Genomic DNA, 15,727 nt, shown 5'->3' with positions numbered 1-15,727 from the left:
TATGAACAAAGCTAGTAGAGGTGATGGAATTCCAGTTGAGCTATTTCAAATCCTTACAGATGATGCTGTGAAAGTGCTGCACTCAATATGCCAGCAAATTTGGAAATCTCAGCAGTGGCCACAGGACTGGAAAAGGTCAGTTTTCATTCCAATCTCAAAGAAAGGCAATGCCAAAAAATGCTCAAACTACTGCACAACTGTACTCATCTCACACGCTAGTAAAGTAATGCTCAAAATTCTCCAAGCCAGGCTTCAGCAATACGTGAACCGTGAACTTCCAGATGTTCAAGCTGGTTTTAGAAAAGGCAGAGGAACCAGAGATCAAATTGCCAACATCTGCTGGATCATGGAAAAAGCAAGAGAGTTCCAGAAAAACATCTATTTCTGCTTTTTTTTTTTTTTTACTATGCCAAAGACTTTGACTGTGTGGATCACAATAAACTGGAAAATTCTGAAAGAGATGGGAATACCAGACCACCTGACCTGCCTCTTGAGAAACCTATATGCAGGTCAGGAAGCAGCAGTGAGAACTGGACATGGAACAACAGACTGGTTCCAAGTAGGAAAAGGAGTCCATCAAGGCTGTATATTGTCACCCTGCTTATTTAACTTATATTCAGAGTACATCATGAGAAACTCTGGGCTGGAAGAAGCAGAAGCTGGAATCAAGATTGCCAGGAGAAATATCAATAACCTCAGATATGCAGATGACACCACTCCAATGGCAGAAAGTAAAGAAGAACTAAAGAGCCTCTTGAAAGTAAAAAAAGAGAGTGAAAAAGTCGGCTTAAAACTCAACATTCAGAAAACTAAGACCATGGCATTTTGTCCCATCACTTCATGGCAAATAGATGGGGAAACAGTGGAAACAGTGTCAGACTTTATTTTTCTGGGCTCCAATCTCACTGCAGATGCTGATTGGAGCCATGAAATTCAAAGACGCTTACTCCTTGGAAGGAAAGTTATGACCAACTGAGACAGCATACTAAAAAGCAGAGACATCACATTGTCAACAAAGATCCTTCTAGTCAGGGCCTTGGTTGTTCCAGTGGTCACGTATGGATGTGAGAGTTGGACTATAAAGAAAGCTGAGCGCTGAAGAATTGATACTTTTGAACTGTGGTGTTGGAGAAGACTCTTGAGAATCCCTTGGATTACAAGGAGATCCAACCAGTCCATCCTAGAGGAAATCAGTCCTGAATGTTCATTGGAAGGACTGATGGTGACGTTGAAACTCGAATCCTTTGGCCACCTGATGTGAAGAGCTGACTCATTGGAAAAGACGTTGATGGTGGGAAAGATTGAGGGCAGGAGGAGAAGGGGATGACAGAGGATGAGATGGTTGGATGGCATCATTGACTCAATGGACGTCGGTTTGGGTGGACTCCGGGAGTTGGTGATGGACAGGGAGTCCTGGCATGCTGTGGTTCATGGGGTCGCAAGGAGTTGGACACGACTAAGAGAATGAACTGAACTGAACTGAACTGAAATATTCCCAGAGATTTTGGAGGGAAAGGAGTGAGTTGTCCTGAAGAGAGACCTTTCTTCCCTGGGCAGAGATTGAACCGTGGTAGCCTGGATGAAAACCCCGGAACCCTAGCCACAAGACCACCAGGGACTAGAGGCTAGAAGCAAAGTGGCCCTGGTTCTTTCCCCCATTTGATAGCAAGAATGTTCCAAGGAGGCAAAAACTGTAAAATAGGTACAAAGCTTATTATTAGAGACACAGCACAATGTTTGAGAGAGAACATAGAAAAACTGGCTGTTTATTTAAGACAGAAGCAAGGCAGAAATAAATACCCAGAGAGAAAGGGCATGGGCATTGTCTTTAATGAGGAGGAGTGCAGTATGTCACAAGTTCTGCAGAGACACACACCGGAGAGGAGTGCAGGCATCCTGAGGGAGGAGGAGCTCAGTATGAAGGTGATGTAAATTACTTATGTAGGACAGTCCTTCGGGTCTTTGTTTACCTTTGGCCAATTATCTTGTTTCTTTCTTCACGCCTGCCTGGTCCATGGAACCTCCCCAAGATGCATGTGCTGTAAGGCGAGCGTGGAGAAAAAGAGAATGAGCCAGGAATTCAGGCAGAGAAAGGTTTATTATAAGAAAGAAAGAAAGCAACTGGATTTAGAGAGAAAATGGTGCTCTCTTTTTACAGCCAACCCTTCTTATACCCTATCGATGGGAAATTGTTCCCCAGAGGGAGGGGGCCACAATTGATCTTTAGCCCACAGCTGGGGTCTTGTGGTCACTTAGTGAAAGGGTTCTCATGGTCGGGTGGTCAAGGAGTCTTGAGAAACTGGCACCAGCAGGGAAAAACAGGATATCACCTTAAGGAAGAAACAGGATGCGCATCAGGGCAATGTGGCCACTGTGACTTCATCCCTTGTTTGTCAGGTCACCACAATGGGCCATATTTTAACTATACAATAAGAGCCCCTTGTGAACCCTAACTTCCAGCCTTTTTGATATAGGATAAGTGAAGAAGAACTGAAGAGCCTCTTGATGAAAGTGAAAGAGGAGAGGGAAAAGGTTGCCTTAAAGCTCAACATTCAGAAAACTAAGATCATGGCATTTGGTCCCATCACTTCATGGCAAATAGATGGGCAAACAGTGGAAACAGTGGCTGACTTTATTTTTCTGGGCTCCAAAATCATGGCAGATGGTAATTGCAGCCATGAAATTCAAAGACGCTTACTCCTTGGAAGGAAAGTTATGACCAACCGAGACAGCATATTAAAAAGCAGAGACATTACTTTGTCAACAAAGGTCTGTGTAGTCAAGGCTATGGTTTTTCCAGTAGTCATGTATCGATGTGAGAGGTGGACTATAAAGAAAGCTGAGCGCCGAAGAATTGATGCTTCTGAGCTGTGGTGTTGGAGAAGACTCTTGAGAGTCCCTTGGACTGCAAGGAGATCCAACCAGTCTATCCTAAAGGAGATCAGTCCTGGGTGTTCATTTGAAGGACTGATGTTGAAGCTGAAACTTCAATCCTTTGGCCACCTGATTCGAAGAGCTGACTCATTTGAAAACACCCTGATGCTGGGAAAGATTGAAGGCAGGAGGAGATGGGGATGACAGAGAATGTGACGGTTGGATGGCATCACCAATTTGATGGACATGAGTTTGAGCAAGCTCTGGATGTTGGTGACGGAGAGCAAAGCCTGGCATGCTGCAGTCCAAGGGGTCACAAAGAGTCAAACATGACTGAGAGACTGAACTGAACTGAACTGAACCCACCAATCACTTCCCACACATGCATCTTCTGGTACCATCACATTCAGGGCCAAAGCTGCAACAGATGAATTTTGTGGGGCACATGAAGAGTGAGTCAGCACATGCCAGCTAGCACCTGAGTTTCCTCACAGACACTTAACTTGGCTACCACTTCTTGTCACTCCAGCACTGATGTGAGGTGGAGGCTCCACACGGGCATTGGAGAGACAGATTTTCCTTCATTATGACAATAATAGGCCAAACCCTTGCTTCTCTTGGAGGAGAATTAATGCCTTGAAGCCCTGCTCAGAACAGACCCAGACCCTGGGGGAGACATGGGGCAAGGACTCAGAACCTGAGGCCGTTCAGCTGGAGAATTGTGGGCCCAGGGTAAGAGGTGGAAACCAGGGCCTAGACACCATCAGGGGAAGGAGAATGTGTGTGTGCTTAGTAGCTCAGTCGTGTTCAACTCTTCATGACCCCTTGGTCTGTGGCCCACCAGGCTCCTCTGTCCATGGGATTCTCCGGGCACGAATACTGGAGTGGGTTGCCATGCCCTCCTTCAGGGGATCTTCTCAACACAGGGAATGAACCCAGGTCTCCCGCATAGAAGGTAGATTCTTTACTGTCTGAGCTACCTGAGAAGCCATACAAGCAACTTAAATGACAATCGACAAATGAATGGATAAAGAAGATGTGGCGGGGGCTTTCTGGTGGGACAGTGTTAGGAATTCACCTGTCAATGCAGGGGACACAGGTTTGATCCCTGGTCAGGGAAGATCCCACATGCCACAGGACGACTAAACCCATGTGGTTTGGAAGCCCAAGCAAACTAGAACCGGTGCTTTGCAACAAGAGGAGCCACTGCAATGAGAGGCCTGTGCACGCCAACCCTGCTCTGTCTCCTAAAGGCTGTCCTTGTTGCCCAAGAGGTGTCCTGGATCCTGGGGCTGAGACGCTTTAGCTTTTACTGCTCATTCTCTGACATTTATTCTCCTTCCCCCTTCAAGGAACCTCACACTGATCAGAATGGCCATATTGAAAAGTCTATGAGTCTGAGTAGGCTCCGGGACTTGGTGATGGACAGGGAAGCCTGGCGTGCTGCAGTCCATGGGGTCACAAAAATTCGGACATGACTGAGCGACTGAACTGAACTGAACAAACAATAAATGCTGGAGAGACTGTGGAGAAAAGGGAACCCTCCCACACTGTTGGTGGGAATGTAAACTGATACACGCACTATGGAGAATGGAATGGAGATTCCTTTCAAAACTGAAAACAGAGCTACCATGTGGTGGTGACTTGGTTGCTAAGTAGTGTCTGACTTTTTGTCACCCGAGGGACTGTTGCCCGCCAGACTTCTCCGTCCATGGAATTCTCCAGGCAAGAATACTGGAGTGGGTTGCCATTTCCTTTTCCAGGGGATCTTCCTGACCCAGGGATTAAACCCAGGTCTCCTGCATTGCAGGCAGGTTCAGAGCTACCATATGATACAAAATCCCATTCCTGGGCATATATCCAGAGGTGAAAGGTGATGGAGAGAGAGAAACTGGGAGTTTAGGATTGACATATACACACTACTGTACTTAAAATAGATGACCAACAAGGACTTGTATGGCATAGGGAACTGTGCTCCATATTCTGTAATAGCATAAATGGGAAAAGAATTTGTAAAAAAAGAGATACATGTATATGTATAACTGAATCACTTTGCTGTACATCTGAAATTAACACACACTTTTAATCAAGTATATACTCCAATATAAAGTAAAACATTTTAATTAATTAATTAAAAATAATAAATATTGATATTGAGCATCTTTTCACATGCCTATTGTCCATGTGTATGCCTTCTTTGGAGAAATGTCTATTTAGATCTTCTGCCCATTCTTTGATTGGGTTCCCTGTCTTGATTATTGAGTTGTAAGAGCTTTTCATATATTTGGAAATTAAGCCCTTGTACTTGCAAGGGTGACATCATTTGCAAATCTTTTCTCCCAGTCTGTAGTTTGCCTTTTTTTTGTTTTGTTTATGGTTTCCTTTGCTGTCAAAAGTATATAAGTTTGATGAGGACCCATTTCTTCATTGCTTTTCCTCATCTTTTTGTTTTCTGTTTCTATCAGAGTAGAACCCATCTTGAATTGGCCTTCTTTCAGGGACTTTAATTCCCCTTAGATGGTTGCTGGGAGGAAGAGAAAGTTGTTGTTGTTGTTTTTTGAAAGACAAATAATACTGGATCATTATAACTTATGCAAATTTCAAAGGTTGTACAATTATACAAAAAAAAAAAAGGAGGGGCAAACAACCTGTAGAATTACACAGAATCCTTCTTCAAAATGCATTGGCACTGAAATTTTGAAGGAAAAATAAACAAATGAGACCGAAGCTACTTGCAGAGTGATGAACTAACCTAATTTCAATACTGTTGTGTCTATGGGACTCAAGAAGCCCGAGGAGAGGGAGAGAGATGAGAGAAGGGCAGGTCAGTGGAATGGTCGGGACACAGACGACATTTATCAATTAAGTTGGCCACCTGAACTGGCACCGGAAGTAATAACTGGGTTGGCTGAAAACTTCCTTCAAGTTTTCATGAGACGGTATGGAAAACCCTAAGGAAACTCAGTACAATGAAGAGGTCAGTGATCATCCAAGGCAAGCTCAGATGGGAAAGCAGGAAGCCTTGAGCTCTCCCCTCCATGATCTTCTTGCCAGAAATTCTTCCCTAACGACCTCTGATCAATTTCAATTAATTAGGGAGACCAAAATGACAAAATGATCTAACTAGGAATATTCTGGCCATCAGACCGCGAATCGTTCAAACAAGTGGGAAGAGGAGGAAGTGGCAACACTCTGGTCGCGAGCTAGCAGTCTGGGGAAGCCGCCGGTTAATGACTGCGCGGGCCTTGCCTGGGGCGGGGCGTCCGGGCGGAGCAAGCCGGAGGCCCCAGAAGTGCAGTGTCTGCCTCCCCAGAAAGGATCCGCTCCTCTGACCTGGCATGCTCCACTCCTGCAAAATCGAGATCCAGGTGGCAAAGGGAGAGATGGGTGGCCCCGAGACGCTTCTTGGCTTCCTGGACTTGCTTCTCATTGTCTGGTTCAGCGGGACGTCTGGCAGTGAGTTCCGGGATGAACCTACTGGGGGCGGGGGGATGGCCCGAGGGGAAGTTGGGCGAGTTACGACCTGAACAGGGGTGGTGGTGTGCGCCCTCTCCTCTTTCCCTTCCCCTGGGTCCTTTACTACTCAGTGGCTCCCCCGGGCTGCTTGCGGGCTCTCCGGGCCAGAACAGGGGTGCCTTGGTAAAGCAGTAATGCGGGGACTTTGGGAGGTGACGCTAGGAGAAAAGGGGGCCAGAACGTACAGGAAATGCTGTTGAGGCCCGCCAGGGCTCAGCCCGGCCCTGGGAAGTGGGAGTCCTGGAGCCCGGGAAAGGGACCTAGAGCCGCCCTGAAAACCACAAGCCCATGATCTGCCCTTCTGCGCCGTCACAGCCGCCGCCTCCTGCGCCAGGCTGCAGCAATACTGAACCTTGAACTTCCAGATGTTCAAGCTGGTTTTAGAAAAGGCAGAGGAACCAGAGATCGAATTGCCAACATCCGCTGCATCATCCTAAAAGCACGAGAGTTTCAAAAAACATCTATTTCTGCTTTATTGACTATGCCAAAGCCTTTGTGTGGATCACAATCAACTGTGGAAAATTCTGAAAGAGATGGGAATACCAGACCACTTGACCTGCCTCTTGAGAAACCTGTATGCAGGTCAGGAAGCAACAGTTAGAACTGGACATGGAAAAACAGACTGGTTCCAAATAGGAAAAGGAGTCCATCAAGGCTTTAAATTGTCACCCTGCTTATTTAACTTATATGCAGAGTACATCATGAGAAACACTGGGCTGGAGGAAGCACAAGCTGGAATCAAAATTGCGGGGAGAAATATCAATAACCTCAGATATGTAGATGACACCACCCTTATGGCAGAAAGTGAAGAGGAACTAAAGAGCCTTTGATGAAAGTGAAAGAGGAGAGTGAAAAAGTTGGCTTAAAGCTCAACATTCAGAAAACGAAGATCATGGCATCTGGTCCAATGACTTCATGGCAAATAGATGGGAAAACAATGGAAACAGTGGCTGACTTTATTTTTCTGGGCTCCAAACTCACTGCAGATGGTGATTGCAGCCATGAAATTCAAAGACGCTTACTCCTTGGAAGGAAAGTTACGACCGACTGAGACAGCATGTTAAAAAGCAGAGACATTAGTTTGTCAACAAAGGTCCGTCTACTCAAGTCCTTTGTTTTTCCAGTGGTCATGTACGGATGAGAGAGTTGGACTATAAAGAAAGCTGAGGCCCGAAGAATTGACGCTTTTGAACTGTGGTGTTGGAGAAGACTCTTAAAGAGTCCCTTGGACTGCAAGGAGATCCAACCAGTCCATCCTAAAGGAGATCAGTCCTGGGTATTCATTGGAAGGACTGATGTTGAAGCTGAAACGCCAGTATTTTGGCCACCTGACGTGAAGAGCTGAATCACTTGAGACGACCCTGATGCTGAGAAAGATTGAGGGCAGGAAGAGAAGGGGATGACTGAGGATGAGATGGTTAGATGACATCACCGACACAATGGACATGGATTTGGGTGGACTCTGGGAGTTGGTGATGGACAGGGAGCCCTGGCGTGCTGTGGTTCATGGGGTCACAAAGATTCGGACACAACTGAGCGACTGAACTGAATTGATGATCTGTGCACAGAGCTCCTTCTGGTCCCTTCGTAGTACTGATGAACTGAAGTAGGTCCCTTCCCTACTGCCTCTGGTCCCTTCTTACTCCTGCTGAAGGGAATTAGGTCCCTTTCCTACTGCTCTGGGCCCTTGAAGGACCAGCGCTCTTTATGACGGATCAGTTAACACTGGCAGGGTGGCCGGGGTAGGAGCTATTCGTCTTTCAAGTGCTCAGGCCAGGTGGGCAGCAGCAAGTGGCCTAGCTTCCTTCTCCTGGGCGGTGGAGGTGGGCGCTCACAGCAGGATGGATGTGCAGGGCGGTCTCCCTGGGATGGGGATCCGGCAGGCTGCTGCTGGTACAGCTCGGGTCCGCTAGGCTGCCTGCGGCCCGGCCCCACCACCCCCACCCCTGCCCCCAGAACTCCCAGGCACTGTATCAGTGTTTGGGCTCGAGCTGTCCTGTCCTGGCAAAGTAGATTCTGAAGTTATGACACTAAATGCACCTCAACTTGACAGTAACTTCAAAAAGCTTCACATCTTAGAGTTGAAATGAAGGAAAAGTTGCCATCCAGAAATTGAGGTAGGAAAACTTCAGCCTTGGACAAAAACACTATCAGAAGAACCCATTTATGATCCTGTACACGCAGCCTTGTCTACAGCCGTGTCTACACGTGTGTTTTATATCAGCCTAGGGATTTGCTGTCCAGGTATATTTCTTGTAGTACTAGTATTAGCTGTTTTGCATCTTCACAGTGTGAAAAGGATTGAACTGGGAGATAGCATCAGCACCAGCAGTAGTTCCCAAGGGCTGTCTCAGTCCCAGTCGTTCCCAGATGTCTCAGTATGTGAGAGGCAACACACCCAACAATACAGCTCCCATCTCCCATTATCCAACCTTGTGGCTAGAGGAGTACGACTTGAGAAGTGTCGCTCTTTTGGAGGCCAGAGCTTAGGTGAATGATATCAAAATATCTATCCAGGGAGAGGAACTCAAAAGATATACTCTAAGAAGGTACCTTTTGGTGTACTTCCCATGGGGTTTATGTAGATGAATAATATCCAGATAAAGAGCAACAAGCATTTGTAAAAACAGTTAGAGATCGAGCTTCTGAAATTCAGGTGACCACCATGCTCCCTAAAAGTTGTGAGCTACAAGATCACAGAAGTCTTCCTATTAGCCATGTATGAACATAAGGGGAAAAGCCCATGGTGGATTGCCTTACATGAATTGGGGGTATCTTAAATTGTTTTTATGACAGTGCAAATATGTAGAGGCAAATAGTCAGCAGGAAACTTCTCAACAAAAGCTAGTTCACATGGCTGTTCAGATTGCCTGTGGAATGAGCTACCTGGTCAGAAGAGAAGTCTTCCACAAAGACCTGGCTCCTAGAATCTCTATCATTGATGACAACTTCATGTTAAGAGCAAAGCCAATCCCTCTCCAGAGTCTTGTTCCCCATGGACTCTCACTGTCTGGGGAACAACAAAAACACGGGATCAATGGATGGCTTTTGAAAGTCTGGTTAATAATGAGTTCTCCAGCCTTCCCTGGTAATCCAGTGGCTAAGACTCCACACTCCCAGTGCAGGGGCCTGGGTTCGATCCCTGGTGGGGGAACTGGATCCTGCATGCCACAACTAAGAAGTCAGCATGCTGCTACTAAAAGAGCCCATGTGTTTATGACTCTGGCCAAACACCCTAAGTGGACATCTACCCATTTGATGTGGCCCAGTACCTGAAAGAGGGTTACCAAATAGCCCAGATTATCAGCTGTCCTGATGAACTAGTTATGTGATGGCTTGTGCTGTGCCTTCGATCCAGAGGAGAGATGGAGTTCCAGCAGCTGGCCCAGTGTCTCACAGAGGTCCATGCAGCCCTGGGGGCCTGTGTCTGACTCTCCTCTCACAGTCCCCCAGCGTCAGGAGGAAGGTGCCTGTCGAGGCCCACTTGGAGCCAGCCAGTCACATACATCACCCAGCATCACAGAAGCAGATTTGTCTTTCAGAACACCAAGCTTTAGGAATGCTTTAGCATCTGAACTTTCTAAGACAGACTTACTGATGTGGAATACTTTCTCAATAGCAGTTTTATTAGCTTGAACTGAAAATGTTTGTGTAAATCTTTTACACATAGTTGCCTTAGAGGTACAGGTATATTCTTACAAAATAAATAGTTTTTTAAATTGTTTAAACACACATATTTGGACTAGCAATCATACTACCAACTGCTTTTTATTTTCTTAATTCTACAAGTTAATGCAGTTGATTCACCTTTAAAGTTTTGCTTTCTTTCACTAGTTTTGGGAGTGATATGTCTTCAACATGCAGTATTTTTTCTTAGGAAAATAAAAATCATCCAGCAGTTATGGACTAATGACCACCCCCCTCCTTTGCTACAGAGTAGCTATTTGTTCCAAAGTGGCATAAGGGAAGCCACAGGTGTGAGCAGAGGATAGTGGCTATATAACAACTCTAGTGTCACATCTAGGCCAGCTGCTGATGGGTCTTATTTGTTCCCGGTGGCCCTGCTTATGCCAAAACACATAACCACTTCTATCCTATGACGGCTGGCCTAGCTGAACTAATGATTAGGGGTTGATGAGCCCACATCACTATGGGCAACTCCATTCCATGACCAGAGGCCTCATCTCTGCCAGGCCCCAGGACCACACCAGGAACCATGTTTAAATGGTGTGACTTTCTCCACTGCAACACTTAGGGTCTGTGTTGTGAGCCTTCAAGTAGAAAATGACACATAGCACCTTTCTGGCCACAGATACCTCTGATGTCACCAGTTCTGCTGGGTCACCTGCCTAAGAAGCAGCTCCAGCCATGCTCATCGTTCGCCAGTTGTGACTGCTTTTGTGCTGGGACAGCAGGTTGCAGCAGAGACCTAGGGTCCGCGAAGCCTAAACTATTTCTTCTGTACCATTAGAGGAAACCTAAGGCCACAGCGGTATTAAATGGAAATAGGATAGGGACCACACCCCTGCAGCCCTTGAGAGGTTGCAGCTTGGCACTTGTCTCTGTATTTCCTCCAGGATATTGTGTACACGTACTATTGGCGGATGGGGAGGTAGGGTCTGAAGTTTGAATCTGGAATTCACTAATACAGTAGCCTTCACCACACAATAATTTACTAGCTACTCAGGTGTCCATGCCTGTCACAAGTCCAGGGCATGTGAAATGATCACTGTGTGGTCTGTGGACCCAGTGATAACCACTGTAAGCAGAACCTGGGACTGCTGTCCATTGATGGCCTGGTACTTCGAGCATCGCTTCTACAATCGGGGGACCATGATGATGCTATGGTTCCTGTGCCTGATATTAGGACCACACTAGGTGCAATGTGAACGTGAGAGTAGTTTCTGCTTCTGCAGGTTCACTTACCCCAGTGAATAACCATGTTACTCTTTGGGAAAGAATGGAAGGACTTTTGCCCTAGATGTGGTGATGAAAGGGCCCTCCTCTTTAGAACATGGCTTCTTTCTCTGATGATACCTTCTGAGAAGTGGCTCAGATCCAGAAAATGGGCCTGGATCAGATGTTTGATAGGGATAGCTGCCTTTGGCTTCCTGATCATATAGCCTTGTGTTCTGTCTCTCTTTTATCTTTCAATGGTACAGTTTGTATCTAGGTTCCTGCCCATCTGTTTGCCTTTAGGATCGGCCTATGCTATGAGCCGGCATCATATTCTCTGCAGTCAGGCCTTGGCTGGCATTGAGAATTCTAACCACTTTGACCACTGCACCGACTTTTCTGCTGCCCTAGAGCACCCCCCACTTGGAATCTGATTTTTCTACAACTTCCATCCCTGTTCCTGATAGAAGCCCACAGGAACACGGTCTCCTACCACCATCCCTGACCTGCACAAGTCATCCTTGAGCTATTGGAGATGCTTCTCATCCACGCTTTCCTCTCAGGCTCCATAGAGTCCATCAGGCTTTCCCATGGAGCTGGTGGATTGCACACTCTCCTGCCCTTTCATACCACGTCCACCCTGGCAGATTCACTTCTCTTAGCCTTGGATCCCCTCCTCTACTACCTGCCTCGGAAGTTCTGGACTTTCTCTTTCATGCTGCGTGGGACAGGCCTTTCTCCCGGCTTCCAAGACCTGTCCTAGTGGGAGATCACCACATCTCCCCAGCCTTGCTAAGCCCAGTGACCCGTGATTATAAACTCTCCCTTATCTGGGTTTGGGTTCTGAGCTCATCCTCTGCACCCCCAGCCCCACTGGCTGTGATCCGCTTCCTCAGGAACAGCCCCCTCACCCTCTACATCTCCCACAGGACACTCACAGAGAAGCTGACAGTCCTCTGGGTTTAGGCCTTTCCTTCTGAACCAGCCTGGCCCATCCCTGGGAAACGTATGTGTCGGTTAGTGCCACGTGTGGAGCTTGTGAGCAGGGTGGAAATGGGGCATATCCAGGGTTCTGGTGCTTCTTGCCTGACTGAGGCTTCGTCGTCTTCCTCAGTCGTAACTGGTGAGGGGCTGGGGGCGGCAGGCGGAGGTGTCCTGCTAAGTCAGCCCAGCCCTGCAGCTGTATTCTGCTCTCACAGAACTGGGGGATGAGGCCTATGGGTCTTCTTCTCCCAACCTCACCCTCACTGTGGTTTGCCTTCACAGACGCTCACTCTCTTTTCTATAACTTCACCGTCGACCCTAGACAGCCATGGTGTGAGGTTCAAGGCCAGGTGGATGGAGAGCTTTATCTCTCCTATGATTGTGGTCATGCTAAGATCATATTCACAAGTCCATTGGGAGAAGAAGTGAAACCATAAAGGCCTGGGAAACACAGATCGAAACACTCAGAAACATCAGGGACCAACTGCATGACTTTACACTGGAGAAACAAACAGTCACAGGTAAGTTAGAAAGTCGAAGTACAGGAGGGCCAGATTAGGGGCTCAGCTACATTCACTGTTTATAAGTAAAGAGTATAATTGGATATTGGTTCTTCCCTAGTAGTCCAGTTAGGAAGTGGCCTTTGAGGAGAGCACAGGGCCACATTGGCTGGGCCAAGGGAGGTGGACCCAGGTGGGGCAAAGAATCTGTCAAGCCCGAAGGCTGAGCTCTTTCTTTCCCATGGTGGGGGCAGACCCTCTCACCCTGCAGGCCAGGACGACATGTTGCTGTGAGGATAACAGACACATCAGTGGATCCTGGCCGTTTGGCTTGAATGGACTAATGAGCCTCCACTGTGATTCGGAGAATGGACACTGGAGAGTGGATCACCCTGGAGGCAAAATGGATGAAAGAAAAGTGGGAGAATGACAGAGCTGTGATCGACTTCTTGAAGAAGGTCTCCATGGGAGACTGTCGGTCCTGGCTTCAGGATTTCATGGTGCACTGGGAGAAAATGTTGAAGACCTTGGGTAAGTGAGAAGGGAGGAGAAAGTGATACTCCTCTCATGGTGACATGGACTCACCCCTCGTGTGTGTGTGTGTGTGTGTGCGCGCGCGTGTGTGTGTGTTTGATTAAGTGATCCGTCAGAGGTGAGTTGTCCCGGGAGAGCAATGACCCGGGATCCTCTGTCATCCTCCTTCCTCTTCCACTTCCTGAAGTCTTGCCTCACAGCACAGGCCTTTGGACAATTGAACATGGATTTTTGCTGATCCCAAACCTGTAGACATCTTTTTGATTTCTGGGATTTATTTCTCACTGTACACTCTTTCCAGAATTTTCTTTTAAATGTCACCAATCCTACTTCTGGAAATCTGTCAATACCACCTCTGCTGTCAGCTCCTGAGGACTTCATCCTCATGTCACCACCTCTATGTCACAGCAGGACTGAGTGGCTGTGTTGGAAACCTTGCTCCCCCATTAGCTGTCAGAGCCCCATGAGTACTGGCCTCCTCCCTTCCCCCCATCTCGCCTGGGGACCTCTCTCAGGGGTCTCCATGTGATGTGTGTAAACTGTCTGCACAATAGGGGTACCTGAGTCGGGGGGGTGAGGAGACATCTGCCGAGCTTGGGGTCTGGACAAGGGCTTCACTCTTCCTCTCCTTTCAGCATCACCGACCACGGGACCCTCTACAGTGCAGCCCCCGGCCCCAGCCATCAATCACATCACCTGGATCACCACCAGGGTTCTCTCCCGTTTCGTCGTAATGGGCATCATAATAGCCTGTATCCTTTACAAGAAGAGGTACTGAGGCAAGAATTCAGAGGGAAGGCAGGGGCACAGGGCCTGGCGTGAGAACGGGGAAAGTTAATCCCAGCCAACCCCTGCCCCTCGCTGAACCTCCTCACCCTGGAAATGGAGCAGGTGAATAAGACCCCATATCATCTGAGAGCAAAACTCAGAAAGCTCAGCCCTGAGTTCTGAGAGGGCCCCACTGTCAGGTGACATTGTGAAAAGGGAGAGGCCCTCACTAGGCTGAGGGCCTATTGATGCTTAGAGGGTTTAACCAAGTCCCCTGACTGAGCACAGACTGCTGGCTGGCAGGGCCCCTGGTAGGTGGTGTGAGAACAGCAGGCACTCAGGGCGAGGGCAGGACTCACGGGGGCTGAGAGCAGCATGGGGGCTCCACATGATGTGTCAGCGGGGAGGGGACCCACCCAGGGGCCCAAGATGAGAGGGGCCGGGCTCTCATCCCAGGAGGAAGGGGTAGGGAAGGCCTTTGCAGACCCAACTCCAAAGGCCTGTTCTCACAGGAAGTGGCCTGGGTCACGCAGGCAAGGCAGGAGCCCCACAGGAGAGACTGTGAGAAGGGCTGAGGCCAGGCCTGTGCTCCTGAAGCAGCAGCAGTTGTGACTCAGCCTGTGGCCTGCCCATCAGCAGCCTCCTGGGGACCCAGAGACTCCATCACTGAGTGGTCCTGCCTAACAGGTGCTCTGGCAGCCTCAGGACTCAGTCTTTGCTTGGCTGCCTTTGTTCTCCTGCTGTTCACTTTAGAGTCAGGAGATCACACCCAAGAATTCAGAGCCTGCCTTCCAGTTATGATGACAAGGTGGCTGCATTGTCTCATGTCTCTTGTCACATCTGGTGAACAGCCTCCTCAGTCTCTTTTCTTCCCCCAACCCATTTTACCTCTTTTTCTTGGTGCTAAGTGATGGAATCCATGCACTGAAATGTTCAACTACTTGAACAAGAAATCTCCACAAATAGGACACTTTCTGTCTCTTCTATTTTGTGAAAAATCAGACTCTTCTATGTATGGCAATCTCATTGTTGCAAATGATGATAATGGGAAAAAATACCATCTGCTATTACAGGACTCAGGGATTCTTTCTATGTTCAGAGAAACAACTTCAGAGTATTTTCAACGAAAACAAAATATTATGCTTGAATGCCTCTTTTAATCATTTTATTTCCTAATATGCATATTTAAGTCAGTATCTCACTATTGCAAAAGACATAAATACTTCAAGTTACTTTTTCTAATCAAGGAGGGAACTCGGGACATTTCACCCTTTCTCCACCTTATGGGATTAAATAGAACTGATGATTCGGCTACATTTATTGTGGAAGCAGAGAATAAAATGAATGCTCTTAAAGTAACATGCAATCTAGCTGTCAATCCCAATCCTGATACCTGGATCCAAAGACATATCCTGGAACTTGTGCAATGAAATTGTTTTTTATTTCATCAAGATCTGCATCCTCAGTAGTGAGTCTCCTGTGTTCCTCTATGCCTCCCCTCTCAAAGGAGAAGCCAGACTTCACAGCACAAACTATGTCTGCTTTGAAAAGTAGATTTATTTCTCCATTGACAGAGGATCATAGTCAGAATAGATAATGAATTACTACAAATAAATAAGATAAACTGTAACTTTTTGGCCACTGATTGAGCTGTT

At 47.4% G+C, this 15,727-nt stretch overlaps 2 pseudogenes; both read left to right on the top strand.

Moving 5' to 3' along the window:
- The first annotated feature begins 6,133 nt into the window (after window positions 1-6,133).
- LOC113898565 lies at window positions 6,134-15,431 on the top strand (annotated as a pseudogene).
- LOC113898566 lies at window positions 8,710-11,450 on the top strand (annotated as a pseudogene).
- Window positions 15,432-15,727: the final 296 nt, after the last annotated feature.

Source organism: Bos indicus x Bos taurus, chromosome 9 (assembly GCF_003369695.1).
Source record: "Bos indicus x Bos taurus breed Angus x Brahman F1 hybrid chromosome 9, Bos_hybrid_MaternalHap_v2.0, whole genome shotgun sequence".
NCBI classification, from domain to species: domain Eukaryota; kingdom Metazoa; phylum Chordata; class Mammalia; order Artiodactyla; family Bovidae; genus Bos; species Bos indicus x Bos taurus.
This window is presented reverse-complemented; position numbering and strand designations above follow the sequence as displayed.